The sequence below is a fragment of the Maylandia zebra genome, linkage group LG8 (assembly GCF_041146795.1).
Source record: "Maylandia zebra isolate NMK-2024a linkage group LG8, Mzebra_GT3a, whole genome shotgun sequence".
Lineage (NCBI taxonomy): Eukaryota > Metazoa > Chordata > Actinopteri > Cichliformes > Cichlidae > Maylandia > Maylandia zebra.
In genome coordinates, this window is record NC_135174.1 from 923,088 (window position 1) to 939,120 (window position 16,033).

Genomic DNA, 16,033 nt, shown 5'->3' on the forward strand with positions numbered 1-16,033 from the left:
TTAAGCTGGCTAGAAAACTGCACTGCTACGGGGAACTGGGCCAAAGGTTCAGGTGCGAGCTGAGCTGCTGGACACACGGGGACCTGAGCTGCTGGACACACGGGGACCTGAGCTGCTGGACACACGGGGACCTGAGCTGCTGGACACACGGGGACCTGAGCTGCTAACGGTGGAGAAGTAAATGACTGCACAGGGGACTGAACTGATGTCTGTAGTAACGGTGGTGGTGAGAGTGGAGTAGGTGGTGGAGTTAACGACTTCACAGGGGAATGAACTAGAGGTAGTGACGGTTGTGGTGCTGGTGGTTGAGTGGGTGACTGTGCTAAAGGAGGCTGCACTGGGGACACTGGAGACTGCACTGGGGAAAGCAGGGCTGCAGGAGGCTGCACTGGGGACACTGGAGACTGCACTGGGGACACTGGAGACTGCACTGGGGACTGCAGTGATGGTTGTAGTGGAGGTGTGACGGGTGGAGGAGTGGCTAAAGTGGCTGCAGGTCGGGCGGCTAGTGGCTCAGCTACAGAGCATATTAACGGCAGGGCTATGGGTTGAATGTCTGACTGAGTAGCAGCCTGAATGGCTGGGTGTAGTGATGGTGGTGGTGGAAGGGAAACAGGTGGTAGTGTGGATGACGGAACTAAGGGCGACTGAGTGGCAGACCGAACCGATGACTGAAGCGATGGTAGAGGTGAAAATGGAGCGTGTGGTGGAGTTAATGGCTGTGCTAGCGGGGACACAGGAGACGCAGCTTGTAGCTGGGCAGCTAAGAGAGCTTCAGGAGGCTGGGCAGCTAAGAAAGCTTCAGGAGGCTGGGCAGCTAAGAAAGCTTCAGGAGGCTGGGCAGCTAAGAGAGCTTCAGGAGGCTGGGCAGCTAAGAGAGCTTCAGGAGGCTGGGCAGCTAAGAGAGCTTCAGGAGGCTGGGCAGCTAAGAAAGCTTCAGGAGGCTGGGCAGCTAAGAAAGCTTCAGGAGGCTGGGCAGCTAAGAGAGCTTCAGGAGGCTGGGCAGCTAAGAGAGCTTCAGGAGGCTGGGCAGCTAATAAACTGTTCACATAACCATCCGTAGCACAAAACACAACCCCTGAATGAATAGTCCCACGGTTCGACACAGAAAAAGAGTCCTTATTCACCACAGCCGGCGATGTAAAAGTCCGAACGTCCGGCTGTGGGGTGGCGCGCCCGCGGCGTGATCGACGCTTCTTCCCCGCAGATGGCTCCAAAGGGCCGGGCAAAACCACATCCGGCCGGTGAAACTGACGCGGCTGCTCCAGGGTGGCTGTTGTCTGTTGCTGCTGGGCCAAGTCTGATATTTCCCGAGTTCGCGCCGCCTCCCGGGCTTCATTCAAATTGGCCAATAAGTCCAAACATCCTCTGACCTGGCGGAGATGAGAATTTCCTTTGAGGATTGCTTCGATAGCATTTATCCCCACAATCTTTGCCCTTGTATTGGAAGTGTGGGTTATCCACTCGACTAGGCGTTGGACACGTGTCAGATCGCTCTCCCCGGGTAAGTCTGCTGGGTCCATGTTGTGGTGACGTCGTACTGTCATGAATCGCTGTGCGGCAGGCAGGAGTTGGACCCAAAATGCAGGACTCACAGACTCGGGGAGGTGAACTCAAAACACAGCTTTATTTGCTGGTAGAACAAACATACAAACTAGACTAAACTGGGAAACCATAAACTAAGAACTCACAGGGAGACACAGGGAGATCCACACACAGCATGAGGGACGACGTCACGCTGAACAGAGGGAGACGCAGACAGAAATACACAGAGGGTTAACGAGGAAAGTGGGAACACACGGGGAACACAGGTGACACTGATAATCATAACGAGACAGGGCGGGGTGAACTGAACATGACATGTACGGGCGTGAGAGTCACAAAGTAAACAGGAAGTGCACAGAGGTTCAGACAGGAGGAGAGAGAGCACAGGGAAAACACAGACATAACGGGCTGGGGAAACATGAAACAACCACAAAGGGAGACGAGGGCTCATAAATACACAGGGCACACAGGGGGGGGGAGAGAGAGCACGGGGAGAACTTGGACATAATGGGCAGGGGAAACATGGAATAAAACATAAGGAGAGACGAGGGCTCACAGATACACAGAGGGGCACACAGGGGGTAAAAGCCATGAAGGGAAAACACTTAGGGAACAACACAACAGGGCAACTCAGAAAACATGGCCTAAATAAGGAACAAAATACAAACATACAAGAAAACTAAGAACACTGGGCCAACATGGCCCAGGACCATGACACTAACAGTCTTCCAGCCAACCCAGGTGGCCTTGCATGGAGTGGGAGGAACAGTCTAAAAACAGTCGTTATCAGGGTGTTGTTGTTCGGCGCCAGCCTTGAGCCCACAGCTGGGGTCGAAGGGATAGCCGCATTATGATGGTGGTTTTTCTTTAGTGCGAACAGCTCATGAGAATTTCAAAGCTGTTCTAACAGTCCAACACTGGTCTCTCAATCTCCCGTTGGTGAGCCGTGAGCTTCTCCATGATGTTATCAAACTTGCGCTCAGAGATGTTATTCTGAGTATTCACGGCAGCCGTAAGCTTCTCCAAGATCTTATCCATGCTGCACTCAATGTGCCCTTTCTGAGAAGTCACACCTCGTCCCATCGTTTGAATCCCAGCGGGCAGCCTTGTGGGGTTTTGAACAGCCGATTCCGCTTTCTTAATTCTCCGATAAGCCAGGGCCAAGCCAGCTCCAATCAGCAAGAACCCTGTTATCATGGTTCCGAACAGGTAGATATCTTCAGCGTCCTCAATCGACAGTCCGCCAGGCACACGACCCTCCATTTCTGCCACCCGTCCATCGTGTATCCGGCAGGGAAAGTACCACCCGGACACTCAGGCTCACCCGAGCCCAGACTTCTCGTTGAGAAAAGGGTGTCAATAGCATTGACCCGTTGATCAAATCCATAATTCTCTGTTAGGTTTTAGAGAACAGACTGTGAGAGAGTGTTCCAGGGAAAAGTAATACAAAAAAACACGAGACTAGACAAGGACACAAGAGGCTAAGCAGGGAAGCTAAGGGAGAGGAGGAGAGGAGAAAAGTGCGACCACCTTCGCCGAGAGCCAAACGAGAAATCAGAGCAGGACAAAGTTTTCCTTAAAGTTTCAAATTCAAATTCAAATTTTATTTGTCACGTACACAGTCATACACAGTACGATATGTAGTGAAATGCTTGGACAACTGCTCGTGACCTAAAGAAAACAAAAAAAGGAAAAGGCTATGAATAAGATAGGAAATAAATATGAAAAATTAAAAAGGGTAAATTTAACTAGGAAGGAATAAAATATAAATTAAGGTTAAAAATGAAATAACTGTACAACACAAATTAGAATGAAGGGTAAAAAGTGAGAACATGCTTGTTAAAGTCAGAGCCGGCCTGTGCAGCAGGGTCAGGCTGGATGTTACCACACAGTCTCCAAACATCAGTGACCTGCTCCTTCATGACTTAAATCACTGCTGTATTACTTTTGAACTTCAGGCTTTCATTCCCTCATTTTAAATAATATTAATTACTGTGTTCAGAAATAGATTGTTCCTTTGACATTTTTATAGAAAGTGTAAAGAAACTGATCATATTCAAAACATGAGCAAGTTAGTGGCTCATGTTCGAGTGAAAGTTTCCACAGTATGTGCTGATGTGGTTTCTCCGCTCCACCTTCTCCACCTGTAACATCCTCCCTGAGCCTGGATAAGTCCAGCTGCTCTGAGCATGTTTTACATCCCATGAATTCAGTGGATACATGGGATGTAATGTTGTTAAGCACACGCACACACACACACACACACCTCTGGGTCAGCCAGTCTGTTCTATTCTCTTATTAGCTTGTCTCACGAATGTCCCAATTTATAAAACACGAACAGTGTAATTGGACAGCAGGGACGTGCTTCTTTCTTTCACGCTTCACTTTCATTTTATTTTCCTTCATGTATTCAGACAGTGTTGAATAAGAACATGCACCACCTTCTTCTTCTTCTGGTCAATGTCTTGCATGTGTAAGGTCATCAAACAGTAAATTGTTTTTTGCAGTTTTTAAGTTGTTTTTGAGACAGGACTATGATCAGACCACCCTGAACTTTTATTTGTTGTTCTGGTGGACGTGCTGGTGTATTCTGGATCATTTTCCTGATCAAGCTAAGTGTGCCTGAGCCTCAGCACGTGGACTTTCTGGATTTTAGAAGAAATTAAAATGAGTTTGATGATCTGAAACTTGCAAATATGCAAACACAGCTTCTTTCACTATTTAACAATGAGACAATATAAACCGATCAGGTTAAAATGTAATTATTTATGCAGCTTTGTGAAATCTGCATGGACATCTTCACCTCTCTGCTCTCCGTCTTGGCTGAAGACTTGTAAAATCCAGTGATTTCTATTTAAATCAAAATTTACTGTAATTACAAAAAACATTTACATATTATTTATTAATCATCGGGGTTTTTTTTATAAACCTACAGTGACAAGAATTTGTTAACATAAAACATTCATTGAACATAAAACAATATTTTTGGAAAATTGTATAGTTATTAAAAGTAAAAATATATAAATACTCTGCAGAAAAATGTTCCTCACGAGTGTTAAATGGATTCATTTTACTGCTGCATATCTTAAAGACCGAGCTCATTTTAAATACTTTATATTCTGCTTGATGTCCACCATCTGCGTGTTTCTAACAAACAAAGCAAAAAAAAGAAAGCTAAAGAGTTGTTCATGAGTGTGACTGATGGTTAACTGTCAATATTTACAGGTGGGATTAAAATATTGATTTTAAATTAAGCTTTAGTGTTGGCAAAAACAGCTGGTTACAATGATATTCCAGCAAATTTGGGAATCTCTGCACCTGATCCCACCTGGTCACCTGTTTGATTAGATCAGACGTGGTCAGAGCTGCCGTCTCCTCCATTGTCTCTACATCACACATGTTGGTCAAAGTTAACCAAAGGAAACTGATCTGTTATGATGACAAATCACTGAAGTTAATTTACTTGCCAACACGAGCTGTGTTTTCACACAAAGCACAGATCATGTGAGCTGCTGGCCTCTCAGCTCGCCCAGCTGAAGCCTGTATAACAGAGAGAGCTACAGTTTCTTATGAGCATGAAACAAGTTCCAGCGACAATAGCTGACTGTGACCACAAGATGGCAGTAATATAAAGGATGGTGGCAAACGTGAGGAACCTTATGACAGTGCCGTCAGAGAGAAGGGGGGACATCATCACTTTTTAGATTTGACAAGGCATGCACTGTTTTTATCATTTGTAGTTGCAGTGCTTGCAGTTTGTTTTCACCACCCTGTGGAAGGTGTATTCCACAGCTGCCTTCAATTTTTAGTGATGGTATTATTATGTATCTGTAATGGTTAATACATCACTGTGGGGAAGCTCAAAATGTAATTTTAATGCTCTCCATAAATTTAAGTTCCAGCCCAAATCTGGGTATAAAACAATGATATGTTATTTTCCTAATATATATATATATATATATATATATATATATATATTAGGGGTGCAACGATATTCGTATCGATATTGAACCGTTCGATACAGTGCTTTCGGTTCGGTACGCATATGTATCGAGCAATACAATTTTTTTCAAATTTTTTTTTTTTTCAATTTTTTTTTTTTTTTTTTTTTTTTGTGTCCCGTTTGGATCTATAGCCATCAGAATTGTTGTCTTGAGGCCAAGAAAGATGCCAAGAGGATTTATTTTAAGTGGATCATCATATTGGTCCATTTGATTGACCTTTATTATAATTATGAATTTATTTTATTTTCAGTTGCAAACGGGACAGACATGACTGTGGGATAGGACAGGGGGAAAGAATGAAAGAAAGAGGGGGAGAGAAAGAAAGAAAACCAAAGGGGAGAAAAAAAAAGAACAATACAAAATTTGTAATTTATTTTATCAACTTTCCTTCTGACGATGCTGTCTGTGTTGAGCGCTCAGTGAATCTGCATTTGACTACTCCGCCTAGGCTCGAGAGTGCAGCCTAGGCGGAGTAGTCGAACGCAGATTCACTGAGCACTCAACACAGACAGGATGGTCAGAAGGAAGAGCGCAGGGCAAGCTAGCGAGACAGAAGTGGACCTCCCCCACCCTCATTCAGATCTGGCGTTTGGAATTATTTTGGTTTTCATGTGACGTATGACCCTGAAGGTAAGCGAGTCATGGACTAAAGTAAAACAGTATGTTGGATGTGCCATGCAATGCTCAATTACATGGGTGGGAGCTAGTGTGTTAGCGCAGTTAGCTCGTTAACGTGTTGGCCGTCTAGCCCCTCAGTATAGGGTAGCTCGTTAACGGAGATTTGCCGTGTTGTGGCGTTAAGGTTATTTCAACGAGATTAACCTGAAAGCACTAGTGGGAACACAACGAATATGACTGCACATTTACACCGACATCATCCTAGTGCAAAGACAAAAACAACAAGCATGCATGCTACAAACTTTAGCTGAGTCATTTAGACAGCTGTTAGCACAGGATTCTCCTTATGGAGACCTGATATGTTTAATATGCTGCTGAGAATATAGCCCAGAAGAAGCGGATAGTATAGCTTTTATTTTGGAAAGAGACATTTCTCTGTAATAAACTCTCTTTTCCAAAGATGAGTGATTCCTCAATCAGATACAGGGCTCACAATATCGCTAGCCCGACGTCCCGGGGCTATGTGTCCCCTGCCTGTCGGGCTATTGTAGGAAGGAAAAATATATGTCAATGCTTTTGCATTCTTTCAGAAATGTAGCTGGGTAATTATGTCATTGGCATCGGTGAGCCACTGTCAATATGTGACATATTGAAATCGCGTTTGAATTTGCGCTTGTTTTTTTGCTTTCACTTTGCAATCGTGCGAACTGTGTATAGAGAGCGACAGCACTGATCTGTGAGTGATGATAATTTGTGCACCAATTCCTCTGACATCGTCTTATTAATTGTTAGCTTACTATGCAAACATGACAAGTGAAATCTCCCGCAGCTTAAACATGTGAGAGGTTGATCGCGCAGAGAATCGCTGAGCTTATGTGAGTGCGTGTGTAAAAGCAGCAGGATATATATTTCACTACGATGACCTGGATGATTGAGAACCTTCACAGACAGATATATATTTTAGTTCTGCTGAGCCAAATAAGACAGGTCAGGGTGAAGAAGTGACAGCCAAAGAAAAGCTTACCACAAAACGGAGAAGTTATGACAAATCAGACTATAAGGCAAAAAGAAAGTGCAGCTTTATGGTTTCATGGACAAAATAATTTCTGTGGCTGCAATATGACGAGCTAAAAAACAACACGCACAAGGGTTAGGGTTAAATTTAAAAACTGTACTTTTGTGTTAAAATATATATTTATAATTTTAATAAATGACAAATTAAAAAGGCATGAACATTTTTTTTTTGTATCGAAAAAATATCGAACCGTGACACCAAAGTATCGAACCGAACCGAACCGTGAATTTTGTGTATCGTTGCACCCCTAATATATATATATATAGTGGGGCAAAAAAGTATTTAGTCAGCCACCGATTGTGCAAGTTCCCCCACTTAAAATGATGACAGAGGTCAGTAATTTGCACCAGAGGTACACTTCAACTGTGAGAGACAGAATGTGAAAAAAAAATCCATGAATCCACATGGTAGGATTTGTAAAGAATTTATTCGTAAATGATTTTATGGATAATTAAAGTCAGTCATATATCCACAAACACAACAGGCTGAAAGTCAGTGATGCTGCTCGGTTTGCAGTCCTGAATATCACAGCACAAGCAGGAGCCACTGCACTGTTAACGTTAGCTATGTTATATTGCTGCCTCTGTTCGGTGGTGTCGAGCCAAACGGACTTTAACGTGTGTTTGAACGAGCTGACGGTTCACTCGTTAAGCTGAAAGAAAGATGCTTTAATCACAGCAGTCACACATGTGTCCACTGCACCATCTGGGAACTCTTCTTGTTTACACTCGTAATAACACAAACACTAAATCCTCCTGTTTGTAGCAGTGTGTACACCTGAGACTGTCACCTGTCTGTCTGTCCTGCACTCTCTCTCTGTTTCTTTCTCTCTGATTGTGGAATAAAAGTATGAACATGTGTTTATAAGTTACACTTGTGTTAGAATCCTGCAGCTTATCACACATTTGATTTCCATGTGTGACAACTGCAAGTGTCCAGAGTGAGGACAGACTGAGGGACCCACTGCTGCACATCATCTGTGAGGCTTTGCACCCCTGATGATCCACCAGGACAAACTCAGCAGTGTGTGAGGAAGAGGAGGAGGAAGAGCCAGCAGCAGCTGACAGATGGAGAGAATAGACAGACTGTTCCCTGTTTGTGAAGGACTGCTAGGAAAGTTTAACATAACTGTCTGTGCTGAATCAGTCTTATTAGGTAATGTTCACATAATGTGATCATCCCAGTGTTTTCAGTGTGGGAGAAAGTACTCAGGGCCTTCAAGCTACACACTATGAAAGGCAGCAACAAGTTTAATGTTCAGAAACCTAAAGTCTGTATCAGCAGCAGAATGGAGCTAAAATAAATGTTTGTTCCAGTTCTATGAAGCTTTGAGTATTTTGGATCAGTAGCTGCTGTGTTTGTTGCATCATATTGCTGTAACTGTTTATATGCTTTATATATTCTGAGCTAAGTTGATCTATAGTGTTACATCATATTCTATAAGGATGTTATGTGTTTGTAGACTTTCTGCCCAGTTTGACCCATTTAGCAGAAGTCAGCCTGTTTAAGGCTCTGATATCTATTCTGTGTGACTTACAGCAGTTATGACATGGTCTGATTTTCTCACCCAATAAAGGAATATTTCATATATCAGTCTACTCTTCATTCTATCAGAAACAGTAATCACAGCTCGTACATTTTCTTTTTACACATATATGTAAGCATTGAGCCAAATTTAGTAATGCCAACATAATGAAGGAACAACATTTGTCTCTTATATATAATACATCTATAGATACACTGTCAAAGATACTTGAGTGTCTTTGAGTGAAGATTTAAGGTGATAGGACATATAAATAGCTGCAACTTGAATCTTTACTGAAGCTCAGTGTTTGGCACAGAGTTCATGAGGCTGCGTACTTTAAAGCTGCAGACCCTGAATTGGGATACAGCCTATCCAATTCAGAGGCTGTGTCCCAATTTAGGGTCTGCACGCTTGAAGTACGCGCACTACGCATACTACGTACGGTGTGTACTATAAGTACAAGAAGTGCGGAAGTGAGAGGCTTGTGAAATGGGACGGTATACGCTTCGTCGCGCTGTTCAGGTTGCCTAGCAACCATGATACTAACCGCTGGAAACGTGTCATACAACTTTGTTTGACAGAAATAAAGGAGAAAAATGTTTTGTTGGTCATTCATTTTTGTCATGACATCACTTTGATTGAGTATCTGAGGCTGAGACCACGGGACTGTAAAACATGATTGTTGGGCTTCATTTCTGTGCTGAACAGTCATTTAAGATTAGTTAGTAAATAACAATTAGTTAATGTTGTTCATGAGACTAAAGTCATCCCACCGTGGTAATGTAAATATAATATGGCCAATATTATAGTATGTACTTTTACTGTATGTTCACAGTCTTACAAATTAAAGAGAAAAAAAGGTCTTCAGTTAAAGACACAAAGACAAAGCGTGGTGTCCTGTCGTTCCTGGAACCATCTCCTCTTATGTTAAGCTGTCTGCATAGGGTGAATAGGGTTAGGGTTACATTCACCTGAGGGCAGCAGAATTGTTTTTTATCGTTAATATGTATTGTTTTTTATCGTTACCTCAGTTTCCCTGTGTCTTTCCCCGTGTGTTATGAATACATTTTATTTGGTACCAGGACTGGTTTTATTTTGTTGTATTTATCCGCAACACCTTAAAGGCCGGTCCGTAAAAATATTGTCGGATATAAATTGGATCATGGCGCAAAAAAGGTTGGGGACTGGATTTTGATAATAGGCTGCTGACAGAGTAACGTTAAAGTTCGGTTAAAAGGGATAAAACAATGCTTGTGTAGTTGTGTCGAATTGTATGCACTTGTGGGAGTTATATGTACGTTTAAATTACTCTGTCTTTTGCAGACAGCAAGATGTAGGCTATAGGGTAGTTAACCTTAGCAGAGCTTCCCGTTGTCCCTCATAAACTCATTAACTTATCTGAAACTCCCCACATGGTCAACCAAATGGAAAAGTTGTGTGAAACTCGCGACACAGATGGGGCCATGGCTTTATTGGGAATTAAAATGTATTTTATATTAATTTTATTAATATATTATTTTTAATGACTATATGTTCTTTATAATTTAACATTTTGATGCAGCAGAATGTAATTACAATTAATTAAAATGTAATTACAATCTCAACTCAATCAATGTGATTATAGATCACTTACAAGATATTTCTTTTCTTAAGTATCTAAGTGTAGACTACTTATACTGCACTTATTTTATTCAACTTTGTTCATTAAAATATTTATGGACATGTAAGAAGCATCACATAAATATCTTTGTAAAACCACTAACATGGACAAGAGCACCAGGAAGCGAGCCTGCTACGGGCAAAGGGAAGAACATCAACCTTTTGGGATTTACTTACCTGGATGATTGAGCACGCATTGAGACATCTACCTTATATCTTCAAAAATAGATAAAACAAACAAGAATATCAGTCCTAAAGGCATCTTCCACAAAATGCAAATGAAACTCAAATATGAAAAAAAAGAAACAAATAATTTTCTTTTAAAACAAAATGGTATTTATTAGCTTTCAAATAACCAAAACTTGCAAGATAAGAAATTGAGGTAAACTGCTGTGGTCCAAAGCATCACAGAGTGTGTCTGTGGACATGTAGTACCAAACATACACTTACATTATCTAACTTTCACAGTAGCTTTTTGGACAAAGGTAAATGTGTGAATTAGTTTCCTGGGGTGCTTTAAATGCAGAGCAAACAATTATGCAAATGCATCAGCAAATCTGGGAATATCACCAAGTCACCTTCCACCACAACAGCCATGCGCAGGACTGGTCTGGACAGGTCTGCCAGTAACCACTGGGAGAAGGGCAACTGGAGCAGCGGTCCCCAACCCCCGGGCCTCGGACCGGTACCGGTCCGTGAGTCGTTTGGTACCGGGCCGTGAGAGTTGAGGCTCAGGTGTGAAATGTATGATTTTCAGGGTTTTTATTGGTTTTCAGCGTTATTTTGTTATCGTTTTTATCGTTAACTCGGTTTTCCTGGGTCTTTTCACGTGTGTTATGAATAAATCTTCTTTTTTTTTGGTACCGGTACTTTATTTTGTTGTATTTATCCGCGACACCTTAAAGGCCGGTCTGTGAAAATATTGTCGGGCATAAACCGGTCCGTGGTACAAAAAAGGTTGGGGACCGCTGAACTGGAGTGTCAGTCATGTTTGTCTCATCCCACTTGGAATAGACACAGTATCAATAAGTAACACGGCCTTGAGGTAATTTGACAGTGTAGTAAAATATTCAGCAACAAAGTATTTACTCGATGGTCAGTAGGGTCGGATGCATTTTTTCCTAAAAGGGAAGAGAAAAGAAGAAGAGTTGATTCAGTGTATCAAGTTTACAGGTGTCATCATGACCTTTCTGTCACTCCCATACAAAAGAGCCTGTTTCTTAGTCATGTGACAAAAATCAGCTCAAGTTATTTACAACACTGTGGTTTGGATCAAAGCTTTGATCTGGATAGAAACCGATGTTCTCAGCATTAAAGACACAAGTCTTAAACAAAGAAACGTGAGTGATCAGTGAAACTTAGTGGTAACAAATGTATCTTTATCTTTATTCACCTGATGATCACAAACATCCAGGATATTCTGCACTGCCTCTGATGTCTTACCGCTGCCTTCTGTCTGTGTCGGGTCGTGGTGTGTGTCTGTGTCCAGCGCATGTTTGTGACTCGGTGAAACTCAGCACAAACCTACAAACACCAGGAACACAGAACATCAAACATGAAGACAAGTAACTGACTTAGCTGTCAAATCCAACCTTCAAAGAGGAATTTCACAGTTTGTGTGCAGCCTATTTTTAGATGTTGTCCTAATTTCATTTTTAAGAATGGGCACTGAACCTCTTTGTATCACAAAGCTATTTTTCAGCCTTGTGAGAAAATGAATAGAGTACATTAGACTGCTTCTTTTGTAAATCAAGAAAACATATATTTATCTTTTCAACATGATTCAGTTTGATTAAAAAAACAATATATTTATTGGGCTCACAGACCTTGAGTCTGGGTATTCGTTTTAATCACTGTGGACAGAAGCTGCTGCTGTTGCTACCTAAGTCATCAGAAAAGTTGTTAAATTTTAAGATGAAAAACACATGTGACTGTGAGGCTGCTGTAAAAAAAGCAGTCACACTTTTCTCAGGTGTGTCGTTGACACATTATGTACACAATCAGTTAAAACTGAAAAATCGACGATGTGTGTTCAGAAACGAGCGCGAACATCAGCTGACTGACCTTCATGTGCGCTGTCTCACAGCACATTCAAACGCACATTTTCTTTGCTGCCACACAATATCCACATTTACAACAAGCTAAAACATCACATGGCGGCCATATTGAACAGATTTTCTGTCAGCGTCATTCAGGGTAGAGCGGAAATGTTGACGTGTGTATACGGAGCTCAGAAAAAACATTTACTCAAACATAGGCTACGTCCACAGTGGCCCTGATAGATTTGAAAACGCCGTTTTCATCTGAAAACGCTCCGCATCCACACTAGTGTTTTCAGTTGTTTTCACAGAGTTGTGCGTCCACACTGAAATGTCCGAAAACGCTTACGTTCCAGTCCTGCGCATGCGTGAAATGCAAGAAGACCCGACCTGCCTCAGTTCTGTCTGCTGCTTATTTACTTTCCGGCTCTTTGAAACGTCGTGGCAAAATGTCGAGGAAAAGAGTTTGTTAAATGGACTAACAATGGGGTGGATTGGTTGCTGTGAGTAACACAAAAGTACAAAGTTGCAAACGCGAGTGAGAATTAAAGAATTTGAAGAAAAGCTCTCTGGAGCGCGTACAGACTGATATTAACCTTTAACAGGGCTGTCAAACAGAATAACTGCTGTGTAATGCCCTCCACTATCTTTGGTCACATGACTGCATCACATGACTAACATGCGTCATCGTTTTAGAAAGTCTCTGTTCTCACTGTCCACACTGCGACGCGAAAGCACCGTCTTTAAATGAAATGTATTCGTTTTCGAGAGCGTTTTCAAAACGCTGCGTTTTCCATGAGTAAAATGCCATCTCAGTGTGGACGGGAGGCCAAAACGGAGAGAAAACGATGCATTTTCAAACAAATTAGTGTGGACGTAGCCTTAATAATGAAGAAGGCAGTGTTTAGTCTGTTCCTGTATATAAGCTCTAAGGTGTTTAAACACTGTGAGAGATTTAGATGGATATCCCCACAGTCGTTATCAGTCAGGTCACCTGTCGGGGTTTACAGTGGATACCAACAGTGAGAGTGAACAATCAGAGCGTGTCTCTTCCTCTGAGTCAAATCTGGTGAGCCCACCGTTCACTACCGGCAGGATTTTAGGAGGTACAAGAAAAAGTCATAAAAATCTCCCTTACATCCTTGACTGTGGAAAGCTGCACAGACCACCTCTTTGCAAGCACATTACGCTCGCATACTGACTTCAGTGTCAGCGTTATTTAAAAGATCACGTACTGTCTGTGGCACCAACACAGAAACAAAGTCAGTCCCTTTTATAAATTACTCAGTGTTGGTCATAGCAGCTTTGATGTCGCTGCTGGACAGAAGCACTGGGCACTACATGGGGACTTACATTCACTATAAATCATCACTTTGTGTAGGTGTCCAGTGGGGAGTGAGATAATGCTGCCAGGCTTCCACACCATATCCTGCGTTGGCTGACCACGCAGCGTGCAGCATGCAGCACACAGCGTGAAGCATGCATGTGTGCGACATCAGCTGGTGGTGGAGTCCTATATGTAGCAAAGCCCCCTTTATCATAGAAAAATCATAAATGTGACAAAGACCCCTCGGGTGAAAAGTTCACCAACACAGACTCGCTCACACAGCTAACTTGCACATTATGCAGTGGAAATGCTGTTCTCCAGTGTGAACGAGGCCACTCTGAGCCATTTTCATTAATTCCACACCATTAATGAGCGAGAAAACGAAATGGAGAAAGAAAATATGGCCATCAATCGCTGGTGTTGTTGGCAGGTGTATAATGAAGTATCAGAGTCCAATTGAATTGGCCCTAATTATACCAGCCTCCAGATATTTCTTCATCTTTACCACTTCTGTTAATGTGTGAGCGTGTCTGTGATTGTGCGCAAGCCTTACACACACGTGGATTAACACAAACACACACACAGTTAGGCTGAGTGTGTTTGCATTGCTGCCGTACAGACTCACACACGCTGTGATGCTTTGTTAACCAGTGGGAGGTCTGCTCTCCATACTTAATTAGAGAAGCAGCACTTAAGAGAAATGACATTATATATTAATTGAATTCATCTGATAATATTACGCAGCAGCTTTGCTGGTGGTCTGTCCCACAACTGCAGTCAGACCACAGAGCTCTGCGACAGATGTGCCCCTATCCACAGCCAGCAGTGTTCGATCTGCACAGTCACCTTTTCTTCTCTTCAAATGACGCAGACGGACAGACGGATCGATGTTCATGCCTAAAATGCAGTGCGTGCTGATGTGTCTGTGGCACACTTCAAACACATGACTGTGGGATCGGAGCCGGACTTTTACATTTGGAAATCGTCTTTGTTTCGTTTTGTGCTTTGGTATTTTCACTAGCTGGGCCCACGTCCTCATTTTAGGTTTGACAGTGTCTTAGTAGATAAAGGTGAACGCTTGGACATGAATTAAGCTGTGGTTTGGGGAAAGACTTGAAGGGACTGGCGGCGGCTCCCGGGCAGATCAACATGAATAGAAGTGAAGAAGTTAAAGAATTGAAAAGGGGAGGGAGGGGCACGTAAACGAGAACTAACAGCTAACTGGGGGAACATATATGGATAAGAACCGGAAGCAGCGTGTTTGGAGGCGTCGTCCCGCTCCAGAAACTCTGATACTTTATCTCCAATTATTTTATTTGCGGTCACTGTTTGACTCCTTTGTTAGGTTTTGGGATAGTTTAGTTTAGTAGTTTAGTTCCATTACCAATCATATTGTGAGGTTGTTGAGTATTTGTTGATGTTCAGAATCTGTGCTATAATTACTGTAGTGACATCACTATGAGACAGAAATATTTAATAATGGACAAGCCTTTAAAGAAAAAAATATGTTTCCTCAATGTCATCAAAAAAAGTGGATTTCACATTAAATTCAAGTTTCTAAACCCGGTACTGCAGCAGGATGAGCCAGCCAGAGTACACCCTGACAGGAACCAGCACTCCACAGGACTACAACACAGGGATGGACAGTCACACACTGTCGCATCCATGGATTTATTTAGAACTAGCATTCGTGTTTTCAGCCTATAAGGCAGCAGGAGCAGCTGGTGAAGCCCACACAGGCACAGGAACATCCAGGCCAACCCAGACACTGGTCAGGCTTTCGGGCTGACCACTGCACCACAGAGTTGTTAGTGCTAGTTCACAACAGTCAAGGCGATACAGGAGAAGGAACCCCAACAATCCCAGAGGTACTTGGTCAGGAAGACGGAGCAAAGAAGAAACAACATTCAACATTCAGATCTTTGGAGCAGTAACCACAGAGCAGCAGAACTGCATGCAGACAAAGCACAGAGAGAAGACACAAGGTTAATGTAAAAGCACAGAGAGTTAAACAGAGGAGAATAAAGGCAACTCGCCCAACTCACCACAGGAGCTCCCCCAGCAGCCTGTGTGCGTAGCAGCACAACAGTGTGATGGTTCAAGGTCACATTAAGCTAAACTGTAAGCTGTAACAACAAAGACAGTTTAGGCTGCTAAAGTTCACCGTGTCCCAAACTGGTAGCTTGTTACTCTGTAGTGAGGAAAATCTGACACAGAAATAATAATCAAGTATTTGTAATG

The 16,033-nt window shown here is 42.6% G+C and overlaps 1 protein-coding gene and 1 long non-coding RNA gene across 10 annotated transcripts in view; one reads left to right on the forward strand and one right to left on the reverse strand.

The window, feature by feature from the left end:
* Window positions 1–16,033, forward strand: part of rbfox3a (RNA binding fox-1 homolog 3a) — a 595,842-nt gene that overhangs the window by 442,282 nt on the left and 137,527 nt on the right. The window lies entirely within an intron of this gene.
* Window positions 10,794–15,975, reverse strand: LOC143419933 (uncharacterized). Of its 2 annotated transcripts, none has more exons than XR_013099959.1 (3): window positions 15,838–15,975; window positions 11,870–11,950; window positions 10,794–11,547 (listed from the first exon to the last, which is right to left on the reverse strand). It is a non-coding gene; the product is annotated as an uncharacterized LOC143419933 (long non-coding RNA). The 2 variants fall into 2 exon arrangements; XR_013099958.1 differs by having other exon boundaries at window positions 11,820–11,950.